Below are 26,733 nucleotides of genomic sequence, written 5' to 3'. Positions count from 1 at the left end.
AACAAAAAGCCAGCAGGAGTAGCTGTACTTACATTAGATAAAATAGACTTTAAATCAAAAATGGTAAAAAGAAGACAAAGAAGGTCACTATGTAATGATAAAGGGATCCATTCATAAAGAGGATATAATAATCCTAAATATATATGCACCCAACATCAGAGCACCTAGATTCACAAAGCAAATACTACTAGAACTGAAGAAAGAGATAGACAGCAACAGAATAACAATGGGGGACCTTCAATATCCCACTCACAGCACTAGACAGATCATTGCAAAAGAAAATTAAGAAAGAAGCATTGGACTTAAGCTGAATTTTAGAACAAATGAACTGAACGGACATTTACAGAACATTCTACCCAACAACTGCAGAATATACATTCTTTGAAGCAGCACATGGAACATTCTTCAAGATAGACCACATGCTATGCCACAAAACAAGTCTTAAAATTTTTTTTAAAAACCAAAATCATATCAAATATCTTCTCAGACCACAGTGGAATACAGTGGAAATCAATATGAGGAGGAAATTCAGAAACTACACAAATATATGGAAATTAAACAACATGCTCCTCAGTGATCATTGGGTCAAGAAAGAAATTAAGACAGAAATTAAAACCTTTGAAACAAATGAATATGAAAATATAACATAGCACATCCTGTGAGATATAGCAAAAGCAGTACTAAGAGGGAAGTTCGTATCATTAAATGCCTACATTATAAAAGTAGAAAGATAACAAATTGACAACCTAATGTCACACTTGAAGGGACTAGAAAAACAAGAACAAACCAAACTCAGCAGGAGAAAAGAAATAGCAAAGGTCAGAACAGAAGTAAACGAAATAGAGAAAAAAAAATAATATAAAGGATCAATAAAACAAAAAGTTAGTTGTTTAAAATATAAAATAAAATTGATAAACCATTAGCTAGAGTAACAAAAAAGATCTAAATAAACAAAAGTAGAAATGAAAAAGGAGACATTACAACTGATACCACAGAAAAATAAAAGATCATCAGACTATTATGAACAATTATACTCTCACAAACTGAAAAATTTAGAGGAAATTGATAAATTACTAGAAACGTACACCCTCCTAAAATTGAGCCAGGAAGAAATAAAACTCCTGAAAAGACCAATAATTAGTGGCAAGATTGAATCAGAATCTAAAAATCTCCCAAGAAATAAAAGCACGGAACCAGATGTATTCTATTCATACCTGATTTCTACCAAACATACAATGAAGAAATAATACCAATCATGCTAAAAATGTTGCAAAAACTTAAGGAGGAGAGAATTCTCCCCAACTTATTCTATAAGGCCAGTGTCACCCTGATACCAAAACCAGACAGGGACACACCAAGAAAAAGAAAACTACAGGCCAATATCACTGATGAACATAGATGTAAATATATTCAACAAAATACTAGCAAATTGAATCCAACAGCACATCAAAATGATACACAACTATCAGTTGGGTTTTATACCAAGGATACAAGGATGGTTCAACATATACAAGTCAATAAATGTGATATGTAACATAATCAGAATTAAGAAAAAAAACCTTATCATCATCTCAAAAGATACAGAGAAAGCATCTGGTAAAATTCAGCATTCCTCCATGATAAAAATCCTCAACAAACTAGGCATAGAAGAAACAAAGCTCAAAGTAATAAAGGCCATATAGAACAATTCCATAGCCAACATCATACTTAACAAGGAAAAGTTAAAAACATTCCCCTTAAGAATAGAATAAGACAAGGACACCCACTTTTACCACTCTTATTCAACATAGTACTGGAAGCCCTTGCCAGAGCAATCAGACAAGAGAAAAAAATAAAAGGGATCAAAATTGGAAAACAGGAAGTCAAATTATCCCTGTTTGCTGATGATATGATCTTATATGTAGAAAACCCTAAAGACTCTACCAAAAAACTCTTAGATTTGATAAATGAATTCAGTAAAGTTTCAGGATATAAAAATCAATGTACAGAAATCAGTAGCATTTCTATACACCAATGATCTAGCCAAGAAGCAAATCAAGAAGGCAATCTCATTTACAATAGCTTCAAAAAACATACCTAGGAATAAATTTAAAGAAGGATGTAAAAGATCTCTGCAAGGAAAACTACAAAACACTGAGGAAGAAATTGTAGATAAAGCAAACAAATTAAAAAAAAAACATCTCATGCTTATGGATTAGAAGAATAATACTGTTAAAATGACCAAACTTCCCAAAGCAATCTATAGGTTCAATGCAAAACCTATCAAAATACCTAAGTAAGTTTTCACAAAATTAGAAAAAAAAATTCTAAAGTTTATATGGAACCAAAAAAGTGCCTGAATAGCCAAAGCAATCTTGAGCAACAAGAACTGGAAGCATCACATTGTCTGACTACAAGTTATACTACAAAGCTGTAGTAACCAAAACAGCAATGGTACTGACATAAAAGTAGACACAGAGACCACTGGAACAGAATATAGAACCCAGAAATAAAGCCACATACATTCAACTGATCTTTGACAAGGTTGACAAGAACATGCACTAGGGAAAGGTCATACTATTTAATAAAGGGTGCTGGGAAAAATAGATTGCTGTATGTAGGAGAATGAAATTGGACTCCTATTCCTCACCATATACAAAAATTGACTCAAGATGAATCAAAGACCATAATGTAAGATCTGAAACTATAAAAATTATAGGAGAAAAACTAGGTAAATCTCTTCTGTATGTTAGTCTAGGCAAATAATTCATGACTAAGGCCTCAAAAGCACAGGGAATAAAACCAAAAATATACAAATGATACTTAACTGAACTACATTTCTGCACACCAAAAGAAATAATCAACAGAATGAACAGACAACCTGTGGAATGGGAGAAAATATTTGCACACTATACATTTAACAGAGACTAATATCCAGAATTTACAAGGAACATAAACAATTCAACAACACCAAAACCACAAATAACCCCATTAAAAAGTGGGGTAAGGACATGAATAGACATTTTTCAAAAGAATACAAACAAATGTCCAAGAAGCATATGAAAATTGCTCAACATCACTAATCATCAGAGGAATGCAAATTAAAACCACAATGATGCAATATCATCTTTTATGAATATAATGGCTATTATTAAAGACATAAAATAACAGATGTTGGCAAGGATGTGGAGAAAAGAAAATTCTTGTATATTGTTGGTGGGAATGTAATTTAGTGCAACCTTTATGTAAAACAGTATGGAGATTTCTCGAAGAACTTAAAATAGAACTGTCATATGATCCAGCTATCCCACTACTGGGTATCTACCTAAATGGAGAGAATTTAATATATTAAAAAATACCTGCACTTGCATGTGTATTACAGCACTATTCACAATAGCAAAGAGATAGAATCAACCTAAGTGTTCATCAGTGGAGGACTAGATAAAGAAAACATGGTATATATACACAATGCAATGCAATACTGCTCAGCCATAAAAAAGAACAAAGTCCTTTTTTTATTTTTGAAGAAATATGAATGGAACTGGAGGCCATTATCTAAAGTGAAACAACTAGACACAAAAAGACAAATACTATATCTTCTCACTTATAAGTGGGAGCTAAATAATGTATACACATGGAAGCAGGAGTAGAGTGGCAGACTATAGAGACTCAGAGCATTGAGAGAGTGGAAGCAGGGTGGATGACAGGAGGTTGTTTGGTGGTTACAATATACGTAGCTTCAGTGATAGATGCACTGAAGGCCCTGAATTCACTGCAATGTGATATATCAATGTAGTAAACTTGTACTTTTACTCCACAGATATATATACAAATAAAAATTAAATGAAAAAATACATTTAAAAAGACCTGTATATAAAAGGAAAGTTGAAAAAGCTACAAACATGCTGAAAAAAGATCTGAGAAGATGCTATGCTTTCAATCAAAGCTCATCCCTAAAGTCAGTTCAAGCATGGCTAAGTGTGGAAGAAGTTTCCCTGAACAGAGAAAATCTACAAAGACTGAGAGAATGTTTATTTTCTGGGGGTGGTCTGTTTTTTGTTCTTTTGATGTTTTTAACTTCTGGCACTGAAGGAAATATCCATCAAATATTAATCACACACATACTAAGGAAGTAACCATACATAGCAATGCATACAGTATTTACAAACATAGTTTGACAAAGTCATTAAACAAAAAGATATTACTATAACCTCTCACAACAACAACAACAAAATACCAAACCCTGGGAAAAGTGGATAATCTGATTTCCAGATTTACCACGTTATAATATTCAAATATCCAATTTTCAACAAAACTAATCAAAAGGTATATTTTTAAAAAAGCAAAGTACGGCTTATTCAAAGAAATAAAATAAAGTTACAGAAGCCATACCTGAGGAAGTGCAGGCATTGAACTTACTAGAAGATTCCTTTAAAATAACTGTCTTAAATATGCTCAAAGAGCTAAGGAAAACATGGACAAAGAACTAAAGGAAATAAGGAAAACAACATATAAATAAAGGTATAAAAATTATAAAAAGAAACCAAACAAATTCTAGAGCTGAAAATTGCAATAACTAAAATGCAAAATTTATTAGTGAAGTTCAATGACAGATCTGAGCAGGAAGAAAAAGAAATCAGTGAACTTGAAGATAGGACAACTGAAATTATTGAGTCTAGGGAGTGAGATAGAAGAGCAAAGAAAAGTAAACCAAGCCTAAGGGACCTATGGTACACCATCAAGTAGAACAACATACACAGTATAGAAGTTCCAAGGCAAGAGAGAAAAAAAAGGAGAAGAAAGAATATATGAAGAAATAATAGCTATAAACTTCCCAAATTCCATGAGAGAGATGGATCTACATATCTAAGGTCAAGAAACTTTAAGGAGGATAAACTCAAGAAGACCCACATTGCTATATTTTAACTAAACTAATGAAAGACAAAGATAAAGAAGAAATCGTGACTACAGCAAGAGAGAAGTGACTCATCACATACAAGGGATTATCAATAAAAAAATCACTTTATGTTCCATGTGAAATAATGGAGGCCATAAGACAAGGGATTACACATTCATGTGCTGGATAAAAACCCCAAAACTGTCAACTAAGAATTATATATATGGAATACTACTCAGCTATAAGAAACAATGGTGATATAGCACCTCTTGTATTTTCCTGGATAGAGCTGAAACCCATTCTACTAAGTGAAGTATCCCAAAAATGGAAAAATAAGCACCACATGTACTCACCATCAAATTGGTTTCACTGTTCAACACCTAAGAGCACATATAGGAATAACATTAATTGGGTGTCGGGCAGATGGGAGTGGGGGAGGGGATGGGTGTATACATACATAATGAGTGTGATGTGCGCCGTCTAGGGGATGGACACACTTGAAGCTCTGACTCGGGGGGCGGGGCAAGGGAAATATACATAACCTAAACTTTTGTACCCCCATAATATGCTGAAATAAAAAAAAACTATCCTTCAAAACCAAGGGATAAATTAAGACATTCTCAGATTAACAAAAGCTGAAAGAATCCATACTTCTACAAATGCTTAAAAAAAATGCTAAAGGGATTCCTTCAGCAGAATACACAACAAAAAACCCAGACAACCCTATTAAAAAATGGGCAAACTTCTTGAATAGGTGTTTCTCCAAAGAAGATATGCAAATGCCCAAAAGACACGCAAAGAGATGCCTCAACAACATTAATCATTAAGAAAATGCAAATCTAAACCACAATGTGATACCACTTCATATCTACTAGGATGGCTACATTAAAAAACAAAACAACAGAAAATAACAAGTGTTGGCAAGGATTTAGAAAAATTGAAAGCTTTGTGCATTGCTGGTGGGAATGTAAAATGGTGCAGCCACTGTGCAAAACATTATGGTAGTTCCTTAAAAAATTAAACATAGAATTACCATATGATACAGTGATTTCACATATAGGTGTATATACAAAAAATTAGAAAGTAGAGACTTGAACAGATATTTGTACATTAATGTTCATAGCAGCATTATTCACAATAGCTAAAATGTGGAAACAACTCAATGTCTATCAATGAATGAATGAATAAGCAAAATGTGGTATATACACACAATGGAATATTTTTAGCATAAAATAGAAAAATTCTAATACATTCTACAATATGGATGAACTTTGAACACATTATGTAATGTGAAATTAGCTAAACTCAAGGAAAATTATTTTATAATTCCACTTATATCAGTTTCCTAGAATATTAAATTCATAGAGAAGGGAAGAAGATTAGTGATTGCCAGGTGTTGTTGGTAGCAGGGAATGAGTAGTTATTTTATAATGGGTACAGATTTTCAGTTCTAGAGATGGTAGTGGTGACAGTTACACAACAGTGTAAGTGTTCTTAATGTCACCAAATTTTATACTTGAAAATGGTTAAAATGATAAATTTTATGTTATATATATATATATTAAAAACCAGAATAAAAAAGTAAACATAGATATATAGATAATAAGGGTATGACAGGAATGACTGACAAGCCAAGGATCAGAAGGTTCAAGCCCACATTTGAGACTGTTCAGGAAATCACTTTAAAAGGATGTCTGCGTAGCCTAGTTTATGCCCCATTATTTTCTACTTTCTCATTAGATCATCTATGAAAATATAGAAAAGGTAGAAAATTTAGAAAATTCATAATAATGAAAAAACACTGAAAATAAATGTCAAAATATGGAAGGAAGGTCTACTAACCTAGGGCCTGCTCACCGTCCACTGGAAGAAGACTTCCAGATAGTCTCAGTCATAAATACCGATGAACAAAAAAACTGAAATTCTCTTTTCCAAAGGTAGAAATATCTGATTTGGAAGTAGTTATCACAATTGAGATATATACACACACACATATATATATATATGTATATATCTCAATTGTAATAACACACAATTGATACATAAATCAATTATGATATACACACACACACACACACACACACACACACCTATTTACAGAATCATCTCACAGTATTTTCTCATTTTCAAGTTGTTAAAATGAACAAGTTTATACACACAAATCAGTGGCTGAAACATGGGTTTCTACTTAAAACAAAAAACTCAGACCTAAATTTGATAAGGTGTTTTGAGTTAGGCAACAGGTCCTGGAACAGATATCCATGGTCAATCGTGATATTGACAGCTAGTCCTCTACTATTCAAACACTAATCTTGAGAAAGGCAGAGTATGGTATGGTCCATAGGCCACACATCCGGTATCTATCCTTGACAATGTGGTTCTCACTACTGTAATGTTGTACATCAAATCAGAAATGTGAAGAACACAGGTGGTAACGAAAGCTAGTAAATGTAGTTTTTCATCTGTATATATGTGTTTTTCCTATCATAGTGTCTGAAAAATAATAAGGAATAGTAGAAGATTGCAGAGCTGTACAACATAAATGTATTTGTTACTTCAGAAGTTGAGCTAGGAGCCAACTACATAAATCTTTCTCCCACTTTAAAGTCCAATTATAAGGATGCATGTATTTGTTTCTTTTGTGTACATAAGCTTGTTTATTTTAACTACTTAAAAAATGAGAAAATACTGTGAGATGATTCTGTAAATGGGTGTGTGTGTGTGTGTGTGTGTGTGTGTGTGTATGTATGTGTATGTGTGTATATAATGATAACTGCTTCCAAATCATATATTTGTGCCTTTGGAAAAGAGAATTTCAATTTTTTTTTATTCATCAGTATTTATGATTGAGACTATCTGGAAGTCTTCTCCCATTGGACAGTGAGCAGGCCCAAGTAAAGATAAAGGAAAATATTTATAAGGGACCTATGGAAAGTGTTTCAAATTCCCTATGTTTTGCTTCTTCAACATAAATTTAAGAAGATATAGTCTTCCTTTTTTCTTTTCTTTTTATTTTTTATTTTTATTTATTTATTTATTTTTGGTAGAATCAGGGTCTTGCTCTGTAGCCCAGGCTGGAATGCAGTGGTGTGATCATAGCTCACTGTAACATCACACTCCCGGGCTCAAGTGATCCTCTCACTGGAGCCTCCCAAGCAGCTGGGACTACAGGCATGCGCCACACTGCCCGGCTAATATTTTTGGTAGTTTTTGTAGAGACTGAGTTTTGCTATATTGCCAAGGCTGTTCTTGAACTCCTGGCCTCAAGTAATCCTTCTACCTTGGGCTCCCAAAGTGTTGGCATTATAGGCATGAGCCACCATGTCTCGCCAAGAAGACAGTCTTTTAGGCACAAGCTTATGGCATCAAAGGAAAAAAGAAAAAGCGTAATAAGCTGAGCATAGTGGTGCACACCTGTGACACCAGCTACTCATGAGGCTGAGGACTAAGGATCACTTGAACCTGGGAGTTTGAAACTACAGTGCACAATTATCATGCCTGTGAATGGTCACTGCACTCCAGGCTGGGCAATGTAGCAAGACCTCATCTGTGAAAAAATAAAAAATATATATTTAATGAAAAACAGAGAAATAAAAAGAGATAGATGACATTACAAGCATACAAGGAGATGCAAATGTATTCTCAATGGTTAAAAAGAACAAAACTAAAAAAACAAAAAAAAAATCCCACCTAAATATGTAATATAGAAGCAAATTTAATATTGTCTCTTTTACCCTGCATTCTCCAAAATACAGAATGAGGATAAAACAAATTATAAACAAGTGAATGAGCATAGCAAATGGCTATCAAAACTATAAAGTTTAGGTGTTCCAAAGGTGAAACAAGAACAATTTGAAAGGAATAACAAAATATCAGAAATGAAATTCTCTGGACCTAAAAAATAACGTTTAAGAATAGAAAGAAAAAAATTAACTTTTGTTCTGGATAAATTAATGAAAATGGACCTATATATAGACATAAACTAGAAAGTTTTAAAGTTGAATATACATAAAAAATCCTCATATATTCAAGCAAATAAAATCAGATTACTCTCCTAGACACACCAACTTGATGTTTATTCCTTTCTTAACATAATGATATAAAAGAGATTTCCAAAACATTACCTTTGACCCTACAATATTGTTGCCCTAAACCAGTCAAAAATTAGCTAAAATAGACAAAAACCTCTTGTGAAATTTGGGCAAAGATGCTTCTCAGATGGCACAAATAACAAGAAATTTCTCTTTGAAATGTGCAAAGAAGGCCTGACAAAAAGATTTGAGATTTCATCTACTCAAACCCTTGCCCTAGAAAAACAGTGTAGGATGACAAGTATGTTGATCGCGGAAAAACGATTAATACCTCCAATATTAAGATAACCTAGACAAATACATCTGTCTGGATATTTTGAAGTGATTTGGTAGAAATATAGGCATTACACATGTAGATGCAGACCTACTTATATAGTATCATACATAGAGCTTTTAAAGATTAGTCTGAAAAGCATTATGAGAATATGGAGCTGCTGCTACCTTAATAACATTCATTATGGTTATTTTTAATAAAGCAATAGCTTTTACCTTGGCATAGTGAGTGTAGGAAATCAAGTTGAATTTGAGTCACATTATACTGAATGGGTTAAGCATAGGACATGTAGAAGCTAAAGTTTGGAATATAATTCAATGTTTTACTTAAATATAGATATTAATCAGTATCTAATGTGTTCTTTGGATTATAGGGTTTAGCCAACTTAGTTTTTTATATTACGAATAAGCCTGCATTTTTGGGCTGACTTCAGACAAGTAAATGTTTCAAAGAAATGACCAACAACCAAATTCAGATTGGCAATATCTTACCAGTTATTATAAAAAGAAGCCCCAAATGCCATTACAATGCATATGAACAACCAGATTTATGCCAAGAAGTAGAAAATTCTAGTACTACTGAATATACAACTTTTTAAATTGTTTAATTTTAAACACATGTAAATCATACTTGAATATAACAATATGTATTATATATATTCAAACATCAAGAAAATGATGTAAGTTTTGGTATTTTGGGAGTTGGAAAACATGTTGCTGTGACCTTTTTTGCCTTTCAGAACCTTATCAGAAGTAGCTACCCCAAGAACTTTAAAGTCAAATATGGCCACAAGAAATAGAAATAGTTTGATACCTCCCTAGCATAGCAGTTTCGTGACATGGTATATATATTTTCTCTAAGTGGTAGACTATTTTTATTTGTTTTCTGCTTTGCTTGTTTTCTGTACGCTGTTCTTTAACATTTTCCCCAACATTGTATTATGAAAATTCCCATTCAAAAAGTTTAAAGAATGTTACAGTGGACAATTATATATCTGTCTAGATATATAATACCAAATACCATTTTGCTATTACTTCTTTCAATTATTAAATTAAGGTATACTTTAAATATAGTAAAATTCATCTTTTTTGGTGTACAGTTATACCAGCTTTGTCAAACACCTACAATTATATAATCCCCACAATCAGTATATGGAACATTTCTTTTATCCCTGAAATTCCCCCATGCTCCTTTGTATTTATTATCCCTTCCATCCCCAGATCTGGCAATCACTGGCCTGTTTTCTATGCCAAGGGTTACCAAATTTAGCAAAGAAAACTACATACTTGGGGGAATACTTATACTATTTTTTTCATTGTTTATCTAAAATTCAAATTTAACTGGGTGCCCTGTATTTTAACCAGCAATCTATCTGTACTTATCATTTTGATGCCCCATTTGAAAAACATGTATATAAACCTAAATGCCACATACATTTTTATTGTGTTTTTTCCTATAAGTTTCAAAGTTTTCCATTTTATAATTAGGGCTATAATCCATTTGAGTTAATTTTTGTTAAAGGTCTGAGGTATACGTTGAGGTTGCATTTTTTAAAATGTGGATGTCTAATTGTTTGAGCACTTTTTTTTGAAAACGCTATCCTTTCTCCATTTAATTGTCTTTGCACATTTTTGACAGAAATCCAATGGCCATATCACTATGGGTCTAACTGTGATCTCTCTGTTCTGTCTCATTGATCTACGTCTACCTCTTTACCATTGCCACACTGCATGGATTACTTCAGCTTTAGAGAAAGTCTTGAAATGAGGTATTGTTCAAAATTGTTTTGGCTATTCTAATTCCTTTGCCTTTTCATATGAATTGTAGAACTATTTTCTCAATTTCTAAACAAAGATCCTGTGGGAATTTTGACTAGCATTAATTTGACTCTATAGATGTATTTGGAGGAGAGTTTACATATTCACAACAGTGAGTCTTTGAATTCACAAACAAAGTGTATCCTCTTATTTATTAGGTCTTTAGAATCATTTCTTAATATATAAGAGATGACATATGTAACTAAAATAAGATATATTACTAATCATACAAAATAAAAAGGATTTTAAGAGAATTATCATGAACGATTATATATCAAAAATTAGGCATCCAAAATGAAATGGACAAATTCTTAGAAACACAGAATTTACCTAAACTGACTCAATAAGAAATAGAGAAACTCAACAGGTCTTTAACAAGTAAATACATAGAATAAGTGCTAGAAAATCTACAAAATATTTAAAGAACAAAATAGAGAAATGCAACAGGTCTTTAACAAGTAAATACACAGAATAAGTATGAGGAAATCTACAAAATATTTAAAGAACAAATAACCAAAATCTTCTCAAATTTTTCCAAAATATAAAAGAGCAGGGACCACTTCCTAAGTAATTCTGTGATGGTTTATTACCCTGATACCAAATCCAGAAAAAGATACCACAACAAAAGAAATGTACAGACCAATATTCATTATGAATATAGATGCAAAAATTCTCAAGAAAATACTAACAAATTGATTCCAACGGCATGCTTAAAGGATTATACACCATTGCCAATTGGGGTTTTACCCAGGAATAGAAGAGTGGTTCAACATAAGAAAATCAATCAACAAATATACTATACTAAGGGAAAAAAGATTATCCTCTCATTGATGCACAAAAAGCTATCAAGATAAAAACACACATAAACTAGGAAATAGGTAGTGATGATCGTTAACAACATTGTGAATATAATTAATGCCACTGAGTTGAATTATACACTTAAATGTGGTTAAAATTACAAATCTTACGAGATATATAACACAATTAAATATTTAAAATAAATAGTACAATAATTTCAAACCTATTAAATATGTTACATCCATGAGTGCTAATTATATTAAACAATAAGTGAATTATTCATCTTTAGAAATTAACCTTCATTTTAGATTGAAATAGGTAAATAAAAGATGAATGATTTATCCTGCCACTTCTATAAAAATTTTACCTTCAGTAAAATTTTACCTTCAGTAAAATGGATTATCTTCAGTAATCCATTACTAGATGAAGAGATACATCTATTTATCAGTAAACAAGTAATATAATTAGAATTTTTATCATTTTTAATCTTTAATTAATTATTTCATCTAGGCATTGAGCATTAGCATCTGCTACATCACAAATAGAGAATCAAACATCATGTATTTAATGATTAAAACTCATTATGTTATGTATCTCTTTAGTGCATTTTCATAATCTGTGTTTTATTTTTCAATAAAAATTTATGAATCATTTAAAGAGAGAAATTCATGCACAAAATTTTTAAAGTGGCAATAATAGTAGTATTTTCTTAAGGGGGAGTTTGCAAGGGTTAAGAGAGCGTATATATAAAGCACTTAGAAAAGACTGGCTTGTTTAAAATTCTATTATTATTGTGGTACACCTTATTTATGATCCTAAAATTAATATATAAGTCTAAATAGTTATATTAATAAAACCAATTTAAATATATTTGCTACCTCACAATTATCACAACCATAAAGGCAATATATTCATTTTGTTCAGGGATATAACTAGTTTTGCCCAAACATGTAGGGGTTAATGTATACTCATGCATCATTTAATGATGAGGATATGTTCTGAGAAATTCATCACTAGGTGATTTCATCATTGTGAAAACATCATAAAGTGTATTTACACAAACCTAGATGGTATAGCCTACTACACACCTAGGCTATATGGTGTAGCCTATTGTTCCTAGACTACAAACCGATACAGCATGTTACTGAACTGAATACTGTAGGCAATTATAACACAATAGTAGAAATTTGTGTATCTAAACATAGAAAAATTACTGTAAAAATACAGTCTAAAGGATAACAAATGTTGCACCTGTATTGGGCACTTACCACAAATGGAGCTTGCAGGACTGGAAGTTGCTCTGCGTAAGCCAGTGAGTGAGTGAGTGAGCGGTGAGTGAACATGAAGGCCTAGGACATTACTGTATATACTGTAGACTTTATAAATACTGTACAATTAGGACACACTAAATTTATAAAAGATTATTTTTCTTTCTTTAATAATAAATTAACCTTAGCTTACTGAAACATTTTACTTTATAAACTTTTTAATTTTTTCACTTTGTGACTCTTTTGTAATATTACTTAGCTTAAAACAAATACATTGTACAGATGTACAAAAATATTTTCTTTCTTTAATTCTTATTCTATAAGTTTTTTTCTATTTTTAAAATTTTTATTTTTTTTTTACTTTTTAAATATTTTTTGTTAAAAACTTTTTGTTAAAAACACACACAGTAGCCTAGGTCTACAGAGGGTCAGGACCATCAATATCAATGTCTTCCACCTCTGCATTTTGTCCCACTGGAAAGCCTTCAGGGGCAATAATACTCACGAAGCTGTCATCTCCTATGATAACAATGCCTTCTGGAATATCTCCTGAAAGACTTGCCTGTTTTAGAGTTAACTATTTTTTATAAGTAGAAGGAGCACACTCTAATAATAAGAGTAGTATATAGTAAATACATAAACCAGTAATATAGTTGTTTATTATCATTAACAAGTATTATGTACTGTACATAATTATATGTGCTATACTTTAATTCGGCTGGCAGTACAGTAGGTTTGTTTCCACCAGCATAACTACAAACACATGAGTAATGCCTTGTGCTAAGGCATTACAAAAGCTACGGTGCTACCGTAGCTATAATGTTACAACAGCTGTGACATCACCAGGTGATAGGAATTTTTTAGTTTCATTATAATGTTATGGGATCACCATGGTATATGTGGTCTATTATTGACAAAAGTGTCATCATACCATGTCTATATTTGTTTTGTAATAATAATGGTGAATTGGAAAATTAATATAATTTTAATTATGAAGCAATTGACTTTGAGCAAAGTACTTTGCCATTTTCAAGCTGTGTAAAATTTTGTGTGCAATAAATAAATCCTATTCTGTTAAGCCACTGAAATTTGGGGGGATATATATTATAGCAGCTAAAATTATCTTAACAAAGACACATGGGCAAGGTATTTAACTTCTTTGTGTCATAGTTTACTCCTCCCGTAAAATGGATAATAGTCTCTACTACATAAGGTTAATGTAAATGTTGAAAGAATTAATCTTTGCAAGAGTATTGAGCAATGTTTGACACCTAAAGATCTGACTATTTAATGAATTTCTGGCTGTTTCTGTTAGAAGTGGATCAAGGACTGGACATTTCTGACCCTGTTATTAGTGGAAAATTCCCAGAACTGCTGTTGATAGGGGTTGGGGAAGATAAAGATTGGTACACATGGGTTTTTGATTATCGTATTATATTGCTTAATTTATCTCTGTGGTGACCATACATTCAAAAACACCTCAAACCTTTTTCTTCCCTGCTGCACTCCTTAATTATGTGTGCTGCTTGGTAATTTATTGGCTTCTCTTTCCCCTTAACCACAAGGGTCCTGTCAAGTGCAAAGTAGCTCCTCCTAGAAGCAATTCAGAAGTTAATAATTCCAATAATATTAACCTGAGAGAATGCACTGTTTGGCTGAGGCTGTGTGGCTATTCCCTTAAGTGTCACTTGCTACTTGCAATATGCTGGAAACGATGCCTTGTTATAACTTGGCTGCTTTCTATGCTTTCTTTGTGGTCCCTCAGGTGAAATAGGTAATACTCTCAGAGTAATTAATTATGGCTAAAATGAAGAGTTGTATTTTCCCAGCTTGAACTCCTAGAAAGTGAGAATATGAGGACATTGTCCTCTCTGGAAGAATTTGCTTATGTTTATACATTTTTTAAATTGCTTATCCCTGGAGAAAAAAATTTAGTCTCATAGCTATGGATTGGAGAGTCATGTGGCCTTTCCATTTTGAAAACAAGGTTAAAAGGACTGGCTAGAAGTAAATGCCCCAAGTTCTATTATTAATGCAGTTTCAGAGGTCAAGACTAATATCCACTTTAACAGCCATCTAAGGTTGACCAGGCTCTTGCTGTATAGAGCAATGTTCCAGGGGTTCAAAATGTGTTTTTCACGATAGGCCCTGTCCTATCTTAAGTGTCTAGAAGCATAGGTAGCAGGCATAAGATGAGGGTTCTAATTCAGTCCTCTCCTCCATTACTAGCTGTGTACTCTTGGGCAAGTCACTCACAATTCTCAGTATAAAACAACTCCACAGACACATATTGAGCACCACATAATGCCTGTATTATGTCAGGCATTATGTCAGGTGTTCAAGTGACAAAGATTAATAAGACTTAGTCCTTCTTTTTTTTCTATAGTATATAAGTAAAGACAATAGAAGCCATTGGACTACATCACCTCTAAAGTCTTTTTCAATTCAGAAAATCTTTGATTACACCAAGCCCTATGTTTCATATATTTTAATTATTTTATGTCTCAAAAACTGAGTATCTGAGGTTGCAACACTTTGGATGAGTTTTGTTATTATTCCCAATGATCTGTCATTTCTGACATACCATGGGAAAGGAAGCAGAGTTGGCCTTTTCCCAAATTTAAGCTGCTGTAGGCACCTCTTTTGCTCTATAGTGTTTTAGCTGAGACGTAGGATGGATGGTTTATCTCAGTCCCAAATCTAAAAGTTTGGAACTTCTATCTTAATAAAGGCATTGTAGCTGGAGGGGTTCACTACCTTCTTAAAACCAATGAGACTTTACTAATAAGAACCACTTGCTAATGTGACAGTTGAGGATGTGCTAGGTAGAAGAATACGGGCCCTATTAACCGTTAACCTGTTGTGCAATATTCCTCAACTTAGATGCATCAATGTGCAAATATGTATGCTATACAAACCTGCACAGAAAATAAAAGAGAGAACATTTTCCCACACACGATGGACTCTGAGAGGAGAAAAAGAAGAGGCAAAAAGTAGGAAAGTTCTATGTCACTGAAGGAGAAAGTGAAACATGTTCTGAGAATACTTGACGGAAAATCAAATAGTACTTATGAAAGGCAAGAAGACATGAGGTCAGCTAATCGTTGGGTTCATCCATCCTTTCTAGACTGAGTAGGCTTCTTTCCCAGGGAAGGCTCCAACTGTATCCTAAAAATTTCAAGAGCTGATATCACAGTAACTGAAGTATGAGGATGATGATGACAATGATGTTTGCTCATCTCTGAAATGGAGAATCAGAGTAATGGTTCCTACTTCATAGGATTGTTGTGAGGATGAAATGAGTGCATATATGAAAGTTTTTTTGGTATACAGTAAGCACTATAATTGTTTGTGCAAAACAAAAAAGTAAAAGGAATATCACTAGTTGAAAACTAAATTAGACCATTATTTTCATTGTTTTCTTCCTACAAATGGTTTCAAAACTATTTGTCACACACACATATGCATGTGCATGTGTAGATTTTACAGTATGGTAGAATTGATGAGAGTATAGATGCACTTGTGTATACATGGGTGGGGAGGTGACCCAATGTACATATTCATTTATAGAAGGGGGTATGTGTATACTTGGTACCAGTCACCTTCTACTGGAACACGATTGAATATTGCATTGCATGGTTTTGCTTAATATCCCTGCTTCACCAAAGCTCTTTTTTTGAAGTCTCTTTTTCTCTACATCCACACACCATCTATTCTACCACCTTGATCCCTCTTTCTAATATCCTTCCCAATATAGTAATACTATCATAATTTTGTGGAACACTAAAGCATTTTCTGTAAAAGAGACTTCTTTGTCCTATTTACTATGTACTAAATTTCAAAAACTCCTGAAAGTGGCTGGCTTCCTAGTTGATTTTTTTCACTAGTACATTTTCCTGAAGATACTTCTTTCTACTGTGTTGAGCTGACACATAGCAAATAGGGACTTTTAATACCCCCTCTTGCCTGCGAATCTGGTTCTTCACCAGATTTAAAGTTACTTTCTCAGTTCAATGTCAAATGCGGTCAAGATAAAAATCTAATAAGCACTTCCCCTACCTTTGAATTTATACATGACAATGAAACCCTGGGCCAAAATGAAAATCAAAGTGGCCATGATAATTATGTGTGAGTTAGTTTCCTCACACTTCCTTACCATAGCCCCTCCCCCCATCTCTACAAAGATAACATATCAAAGTTCTACCAACCCAAAGAAACACATCATATTTCCTCAGCTTATTTTAGAAGACTTAAAATGAGGATCTAAATTATTTTTTAGCTTGCTCTTTACTGACTAAATCTTCATGCGTCTCTTTCTAAATAATGCAACTACATTGTAACAGAGGGCTTCAATATTTTTGTTCGTTTCTAATCTCTTCAATATTCGTAGCACCATGATCAATTGTTAAAGTGTCTTGTCTCTCACTCAAGTCATACCACTTAGGATTGTATGTATAGTAGGTGGAAAAATGGTGCTAAAGTTCAGGAACTGAACCACAAAAGTGAATCAGAGGTATCTCAAGTGATTGTTTTATTAAACAAAGACTTGTCATTCAAAGAAAAATGTATGCCTGTGTACAAAAAATCAAGATAAGCTTAGACTAGAGATACTATGAATGGTTCCACTATTTATATTTATATAAATATATAATACCCAAATATTTTTACAAATATCTAAGTATACTTATATATAAGTATATATAAGCATAAATATCCCTATATTTTATATAAACATATAATGTATGTTAACCAAGATACACTGCACTCAATGGTTCTGCCCTGTGAAATGTCAAAATTAACTTAGATAATATCAATCACTCCCCTTCTACATATTTCTTCCATTGTCCTCCCTCCTTTCTTTCTCCCTTCCTGCTTTCATCAAACAATTACTGAGCACTTGCCATGTGCCAAGCACTGTGGTAACTGCTATCTATGGAGGACACAATGTAAAGTAATTTATAATATCTGCACTCAAGGACCTCACAGTCCACACAGCTCACCACCTTTACTAGCTGAGTGTTAGGCAAGTCTTTTATAGCAGAAAGTGCAGGTTGGTAAGAGGGCAAAGAGAAGTAACACCTAACCCAAATTAAAAAGACAACTGAAAAAGCACAAAAACGTTTTGATCTTTTTTGTCTCTCTGTAAAGTCAAACCATCACTTACAGTTGAAGTACTGATTTCAGCTCAATATAGTCAAGAACTTCCTCCTGCTCAGTTTTCTGAAAATAGAATGAGCTAACTTGTATAGCTGTGATTCTGTCACTTTGAATAATCAAACAGGTTTGTGTCTGCTTAGAGTCTAAATAACATGATTATACTGCATGCTATCTAGGGCCACTTCAAACTCTATATAATGATAATATTTAAATAAACACAGAGGCCATTGCATTTCTTAAATCTCTCCTCCATTTTAGGCATTGTATAGCATTTTGGGTCGGGGCCAGGTGAATAAACAGCACTATCCACCCCCGTATCAGGAAGTCTGCAGTGCTGTTAGGCTATTTCTCCTTCAATGTACTCAGTCCCAAAGATTAAATTATAGACACTCTGTGATCTTTTAGGGGGAGAAGGGAGTGTTTATACCTACTGAATTTGATATTTGATATCTGGCAAGGATACTGGACACTTGAAGTAGAATTAAGCTATGTTGAAAACAAGTATAACAGCAAAATTACTGTAAGTTTTGTTGTTTTAGACCTTGATGACAATCACTTAGGGAAAATAAACTTGATATAACATTGCTACTACTGCATTTGCTTCATTTGAAATGTAGGAGAAATTTCCAGTTGAATCAAAACTACATTTTTCCTGCTGATGTAAGCATACACTCATATGATCTCATTTGCTGCTGTTTGTTGTTTGTTTGTTTGTTTATTGTTTTGGCATCCTCTTCTTGATGTAACATCCAGTCAGGAGAATGCTTTGCCTGCACACTTTATGCCATTATTTTCACTAGGATAATAAAATAAGAAAAAGAAATCGAAGATTCTACATTCACTAAGAATGCACCAATATAAGCTCACACCTGCTGACATCACAAAGATATAGACACACATATTTAAGGAGTGAAAAACAGTGTTGAATTCAGTGCTGAAAAATAGATATTTAACAGCTAGTTTTAAAAACTGAATATTGCTCCCAAGCTTTAGGCTTTGTTACACTATTTCCTACGTACATTTCTCCCTTAGTGATCTTAACCACTTTTATCATTTCACCTCTCACTCCTCTTAGTAACTGACTCTATAATCTTTACCTCAAGATCTGTCTTTTCTCCAAATTGTCACTTGACGTCTGCACATCTCCACCCTGATATCTAAATAGCATCTTAAACATTAATTCAAAATATATGAGTCTCTTTTCTCCTCTCAGTCTTTCTATATTACTGGAAAGGAAAATCATTTTTCTAATCACTCAAGTCATAAACATTTGTTCTGATTCTTGCCCTTCCCTTTGGCTGTTCACACGCAATGAGTCATCAGGTTATGTTAACTCTTCTTTTACAGTGGCTGCCATCTTTCTTCTCTTCCCCATGGTTTCTACTCTATTTTAGATATTTATCATCATTGGTCTTAAGTATAGCAATAATCTCCTAAATGGGCTCTATCCAGGCTCTCCCTTTCCAACCTATTCCACATCACTACCAGACAAATCTTCTAAAAATACCGTTTTCACACTTAATGTCTGCTTTAAAACCTTCAGTAGCCCTCTCAATTATTTTAAGGACAATGTGTGATCAGTAGCCCAGAATTCAAGTTCCCACATATTCAGGCTAAGCTATTACTCTTTAAAATTATTCTTTCACATAAGTTAAAGAGTCATATTGTTTACCATCTATTACCACATTATATAATAAGAGGAAACTGAAACAAGAGAAATAAATAAAAATAGTGGTGCAATAAACAAGAACAGAAGAATTTCAAGCTCAGTCTGTGCCTCCTGGTCTGTGTCATTGCTCATGATATTCTCTCCACCTGCAAAAGCTTCACTGATCCTTTCCTTGCCCAGCATATGCCTACTTATTCTCACTAAGTACTCATGTCCACGGTGATTACTCTATTTGATCTTCTCTAGCTGTATTGTCTGTGTCACTTGGCATTTAGCACCCTCTGTCTTGGATTGCAATGATCTCTCTTTCTCTGTATCCTTTCACTCCTCATTTAGATTGTCGGCTAAGGTCAAGACAAGGCCTGGTACTTCTTTTGTACCTCTCATGAACCATAACCAAGTGCTCAACACATACTGGTGTTTGGTTATTGAGCATATACTAAAAATGTGCCTTTGTCTGGTATAGGGTAAAAATATTTGATTGGATTCAATTCTTTATTTTACTTATGCCAGTTTGCATGTCTATGTGTAGATTTAGACCAAATTAGCCTGCTATTCCCATAAATTATAACCTGCAGGGCCATACACCTAGCATCTCTCTGCAGATGGAGTTTCAAACTGTGACTGTTTCTTTTAAGCACATCAGTCAAAATCCTGGTTCACAGTTATTTAAAGTGGTTTGTATTTTATGGTGCTATGAAGGCTTCACATTGCAACTGCTGAGCTTTAAAAACACAGAAACTAGAAAGAAGGTACAAGGAACTGCCATCTGTCCCTATAAACAATTATCGGCCAGCCATCTGCCCATAAACTGGGTAATGATTTTAATGCTGGTAATATCTGACTGAAATACTCTTTCTCCACACAGCCAAAGAAAGGGAACCCATTAAAAAGTGCTGATTCTTCTAGTTGTTGTTTGTGAGTGTTTTCTGCCATACAAGAACCTATCATTTAATTTGTGTCTCTATGCCTTTCACTATGTACTGAAAAATTATTCTTCATGATGCATCTGCAAACACCTGCCCCTTTGCAAATAGGCACTCCTATCTACAAATTACCAGAAAGAGTTAGTGGAAATATGGAATATCATTTAGACCCATTCAAATTGAACCAAAGTACACATTACAAAAGAGTGCTAAGAGTAATCAGATTAATGATTAGCCTCAGGTTCAAGCCAAGTAGAATAAAGAAACACACAGCCAAATGAAAACTAGTTCTCCTGCCTTTAAAAATCAACTCTGCACAGTTCACAGTCCTGCTAATGGATTTATTGTTTATTTTTCTGTGATCAAAATTGAGGTAAATCAGCATGAGTGACAGTGTATTATTCTTTGAATTTGGGCAGAATCCATCCAGTCCTTTAGGGCAGGATATGGCTATTTGACAATGCAAAGATTTCTACATATAGATTTAATATATGAAATCAAGGTCTTGCTTGTGGTATTAAGTCAGAGACATGGCTCATTCAGCCCGTATTCCTTTTTTATACAGAGTGGTTTCAAAAGAAATGGTGTGGTAGCTTATAGCCTTTATCAATAACATATATCTCAAAGGTTAGGAATATTACCAAAATAGGTAATGTGGATTTTTGGCAAGTGCCATTTTTTTGGAGACGTGTATTAACTAAATTTCAACCCATAGTGTCCTATACTTACTTATTTGTCCTAAAATTACTTGTGTTTCAAGTATAGACTTTTTTTTATAAAATAGCTTTCAATGCATCTGGTATTTTGTAAATTTCATGTGAAATAGAAATCTTGCCAACATGTTTCACATATAAACTAGTTCCAACTATGTGTATCTAAAGAATTCAGCTATGTTTATCAAACCTTTTCTTGCTTTGCTTTTAGTTATCTATATTCTTTTTCTTCTTTTCTCTAAACAGCATGCCTTCTCAGAAATATTAAGTAATAAGCGATTTGTTCTTAAAATATTGCCTAGCTCACTGAAACTACTTTGGAAAATTTCAGATACCTTAGAAAAGGTAAGAAAAGTGTAATTCTCAGATGTTCTGTATAATATTAGCTTTTGTTGTTCTAGGATGTGAGAACTTATGCTGTAAATCTTTAGATCTATGAATAAGCATCATCTCTACAGAAACTTCAGGGGCTGGAGATATTAATGGTTATTAAAACCCTAAGGAAAAAATGCATGCTCATTTATAAAATGGCCACCTTCTTTGACTTGGCAAATGACATTAGCCAATAGGCAAAATAAAGCTGTGGTTTAGAGTTAATAACTACTAATGTAAAATTTTATTTAAAATTCCAAATAAACAAATTAGAACAAATAAAAGATTAATGACAAGTCTTCTTACAGAAAAAACTAAATCGAAAGAGTTTTATTATTATTACTATACTTTAAAATGTATGTAAGAATTTTTTTTCCTCTGCTTCAAGCAATGTTAAATACATGGATATTGCCATTTATAGTGTAACAATCATAATAATGTTGTTTAATAATGAAAGGGAAGCATAATATCGTCGTCATTCAGACTTCCATTTGAAATCTTTGCTCTCTATTTTTTCTGAATCTTTTTGGGATGAACAAAAACGATTTGTGATGATCTTGACAGTTCAGGTGCAAAAAAGACATTAATAAGGCAAATATTACTGTCACTGCTCCACTATTAGTATGAAAAGATAATATGAAAAGTGAATCTGCTGAAAGAAAAAAAATGTGGGGGAGAGAAAAAACTAGATCAGTAGCAATGACTTTATTTATCAATGTCCATTGATAACTCATCCCCACCAGCTAATTCTGTAGCCTGCCAAGGAACTTTGCTGGAAAAAGGAATCTTTCTGCGTATGGCTACTGCAGTGTGTTTTTGTACACTGGTGTCAGATTCCTAAAACTGTTGCTGTTTCATTAAGAGGGGCTGCCTTGATAAAAGTTCAGATGCTACTGTAGTAGCTATGTGTATTGGATACTCAGAAAGTCTTTGGCAAAACAATCAAGAAAGTAAAATAAATACCCGAGAGCGAAGTAGACCTGAGTTATTCTACCAGATCTTTAAATTAGATGTGAAACTTACTAAGTCATTTGGCCTCCTCTAACTATCACGCTTCTTATCTATAAACTAAAAGATTTTAAACTACAGGATCCCTATTAACTCTCTTAAGACTCCAGGATTATTTTCTCTTTTCCTCAGGCTTGCAGAATTTCAGTCTCTATGTGTTTTTTACTTCCTCCTTCTCTTCTTCTTTTTAAGGGTTTTATTCCTTATCTTCTCAGGGAACAAAAATACAATGGACTTCTGAATAAAAAATTCTCTAGTAGAAAAACTTAATACAAAGAAAGAGTAGTGCCCAAAAAGGCCTGCAAGAAAGGTACTTTGAGCAATATAGGCATGAATAGAGGTCAAATATACATAACAGCTTCCGCTGTTTTATGTAAGGCCATCCTGAATTGAGGCTGTTTTGATTTTCTGTAAATAGTCTAGGGGAAATTTCACTTTCTCTTCTCACTGGCCCATATGTTTAACATTTAAAAATCAGTATTAGTGGCTACACAACTGCTAGATAGGTATTTTATTCTTTTTTTTTAATTTTGTGGTCATGAGAAGAACAAGGAAGAATGAAAGAATAAAAAGTGATATAGCAGTTTTCCCCATTTTCCTGTATTTCTATTTCCAATGGCTTTTGCACACAGCATGCTCTTTACCTGATGCCAAATCCACCTCTCACATTTAAAAATTTAGCATCACACTGATTTCTTTTATGCTAAAAATGAAAATACAGACTAATTTCAACTCTATGAATAAATTGATCAATCAAAAAAGAACAATCAAAACAAATGTCCACTAGAATTGACAGACATAGGTAAGATTAAGTCACATAAAACATTCCATTTCATCCTTCATCAATTTCCTCTTAAGATATTTAAAGAGGTCTATTTTTTGGCTTAGGTTCTCATGATTAATTACTGATAGATGTGTGACTTAAATTTTTCAGGCATATCCACACAAATTTAAATATTATTTAGGTCCCATGTTTTCGTTTAAAAACAGAATTCAGTGGCTGCTTAATATATCCAAGTACCTAACACAATATGCAATCTCATGTACTATAGTCATCCTATTGTTTGCCTACCCAGCAACCATCCTTTCCTTATTACTTGCTACTCATAACCCAATTTTGTTTAGCTACTGGGTGGCTAAATGCTTTAGGGGTCCGCCCTCTCCAGTCTCAAGGGATACACTGTGATTAGTCTAAGCCAATCAAGAAAATCCCATTTCTTTTCAAGGAAAAATGTAAGAGTAGGTGTTCTGGGGCAAGTTTATTTGCTCACAAAAAGAGATTTGTGAAACTAAATGTGTGATAATGTGATACATGGAGTTGCAGCACTATTTTGCAAATATGAGGATGGTAACCAAATGCTAAGAATGACAGAATAGAAAGAATGAACCCAAGTTCTTATTGACATTAAGGAGCCTCTTAATTAACCAACCCTTGGCATCCCATAGCTTCATATTTCTTAAGTAAGATATTAACATGTTCCTACTATTTTTACCTACTCAAAGAATGATTTTATGATTGCAGTTACAAGCATCACGACAAAAATATTTAGTTAATTGAAAGGAAAGATATCAGACAAACAAACTGAATATATTGTAGATTCTTCTCTCAATATGATAAATTTCTATTTGAAAGTTTGAGAATCTTCTTTGCTTTCCTATTATAGTATGTAAAAGCACTAAAACTTTCTCATTTTTTTATATTTTTTTATATTTTATACTTCCAAATGGAGATATCTGCATTGTGTTTGGTGCTGAAACACTAGTTAGCTTTTAACCAAATTTTAATTAATTGTTTAACGTTTTGTGTACACCATTCCATATAATCAGCATTCTTGAATTTTATATGCAGTTTACTAAAATGACTAGATATTTCGAGGATCTGCAGATTTTATCATAGGCATAGTTCTAAACTATTTCATATCATCTTATATTTAATTCACAGAAGCCAAAATGCATTATGTCACCAGATGAGAACTTCATGAGTAGTGAACAGAGAATGCCAGGTTCCCCAAATGACAACTCAACTCATCTACCTAATTTTTTCATGGGAGTTAGGTATGGATGTCACTTTCAACCAAGGGCCACAATTAGATTATTTTATATTCCCAAGTAGAGGTGTCCTCAGCAATGTGACCCAAACTGACAACTGAATCAAAGTTATCCTGGCCCAGAACATTGGAATCTCCCATTGATCCTCTCTTCACCTCTTCATTTGTTCAGTCTCATATCAAGTCAGTTTCCAAGTTCATTTTTGCATAGATTATTTACTGGTATTTGGGTAATGAACAAGATATAACAAAGCCTGGTCTTTTAAAGTTTATAGTCTCATGCTGTCATCATGCCTGTCACATTATAATCTCTACCACCATTCTAGTCAGGACATTTTTGTGTCCTGTATGCAGTATTTTACTTACCCAATATACTTGAGAGACTTGTATAATTGTTCCCTATTGCTTACAGAAATTTGGAGAAGGCTTTTGATAGACATATATAGGGTAGAGTTTGAACTTTTTAGACGATGAATTAGACAGCAAATATCATGGTCTTCCAGACCCTCCAAAATCTCACCCAATTCTACAAGTACAAATATTGTTGTTTTTCCACTATTTTGTACAAGCCACAGCACTAGTCAGGTTAGGTTATTTGTTATTCTCAGAATTGGCCACAAGCATTTTGTGACCTCCTAAATTGTAACTCAAACTGATTTTACTCTTATAAATAAATCATACTGGCAGTTAGGTATTGTTGAAATATTGCTATAGGTAGACATTTCAAGTATATTGTTGGTTAAATCTTAAAAACTTAGGCAGCAAGCAGTCAGAACATTGGAACTCAGAACTCATTGTGTCATAGAAACCAACCATTCTATTACAAATGAATTGTAGGAATACAAGTCATTTTTAAGTTTGGTATTGAATGCTTGTTTATGCAAAATGTTGCCATCCTGTCTTTTGAAGAGAATATATAACTACTTCAACTTTGATATATAGTTACTTTGACCACATTTTTGCGAAAGTACATATTACCATTAAGGTTGGTCAAATGCTCAATATTATTCTGGAAGAGTCTTTTATGGGCTTGTTTTATTATGCTTTACCTCCCCCTTTCAAAGCTTAGAATCCCCTCCAAATTTGGTTAAGTAAAACATCCTATAATTATGCTCTGGGAAATTAGAATTTTACTATCTTTTCAAGGCCAAGGTTAAACCAGTTTGTACAGATGGAAGACTGCACTACTATCGATGAAAGTTACAACCATTTCCCAAACTTTTTGTTTGTTTGTTTTTCTGAGATAGGGTCTTTCTCTGTTGCCCAGGCTAGAGTGCAGTGACATCATCATAGCTCACTGCAACCTCAAACTCCTAGGCTCCCGCTATCTTCCTGCCTTAGCCTCCCAAGTAGCAAGGACTACAAGGCCGGGCGCGGTGGCTCACGCCTGTAATCCTAGCTCTGGGAGGCCGAGGCGGGTGGATCGCTCGAGGTCAGGAGTTCGAGACCAGCCTGAGCAAGAGTGAGACCCCGTCTCTACTAAAAATAGAAAGAAATTATCTGGCCAACTAAAAATATATATACAAAAAAAAATTAGCCGGGCATGGTGGCTCATGCCTGTAGTCCCAGCTACTCGGGAGGCTGAGGCAGTAGGATCGCTTAAGCCCAGGAGTCTGAGGTTGCTGTGAGCTAGGCTGATGCCACAGCACTCACTCTAGCCTGGGCAACAAAGTGAGACTCTGTCTCAAAAAAAAAAAAAAAAAAAAAAAAAAAAGT

The sequence above is a fragment of the Lemur catta genome, chromosome X (genome assembly GCF_020740605.2).
Source record: "Lemur catta isolate mLemCat1 chromosome X, mLemCat1.pri, whole genome shotgun sequence".
Classification (NCBI taxonomy): domain Eukaryota; kingdom Metazoa; phylum Chordata; class Mammalia; order Primates; family Lemuridae; genus Lemur; species Lemur catta.
Note: the sequence above shows the minus strand (reverse complement) of the source record.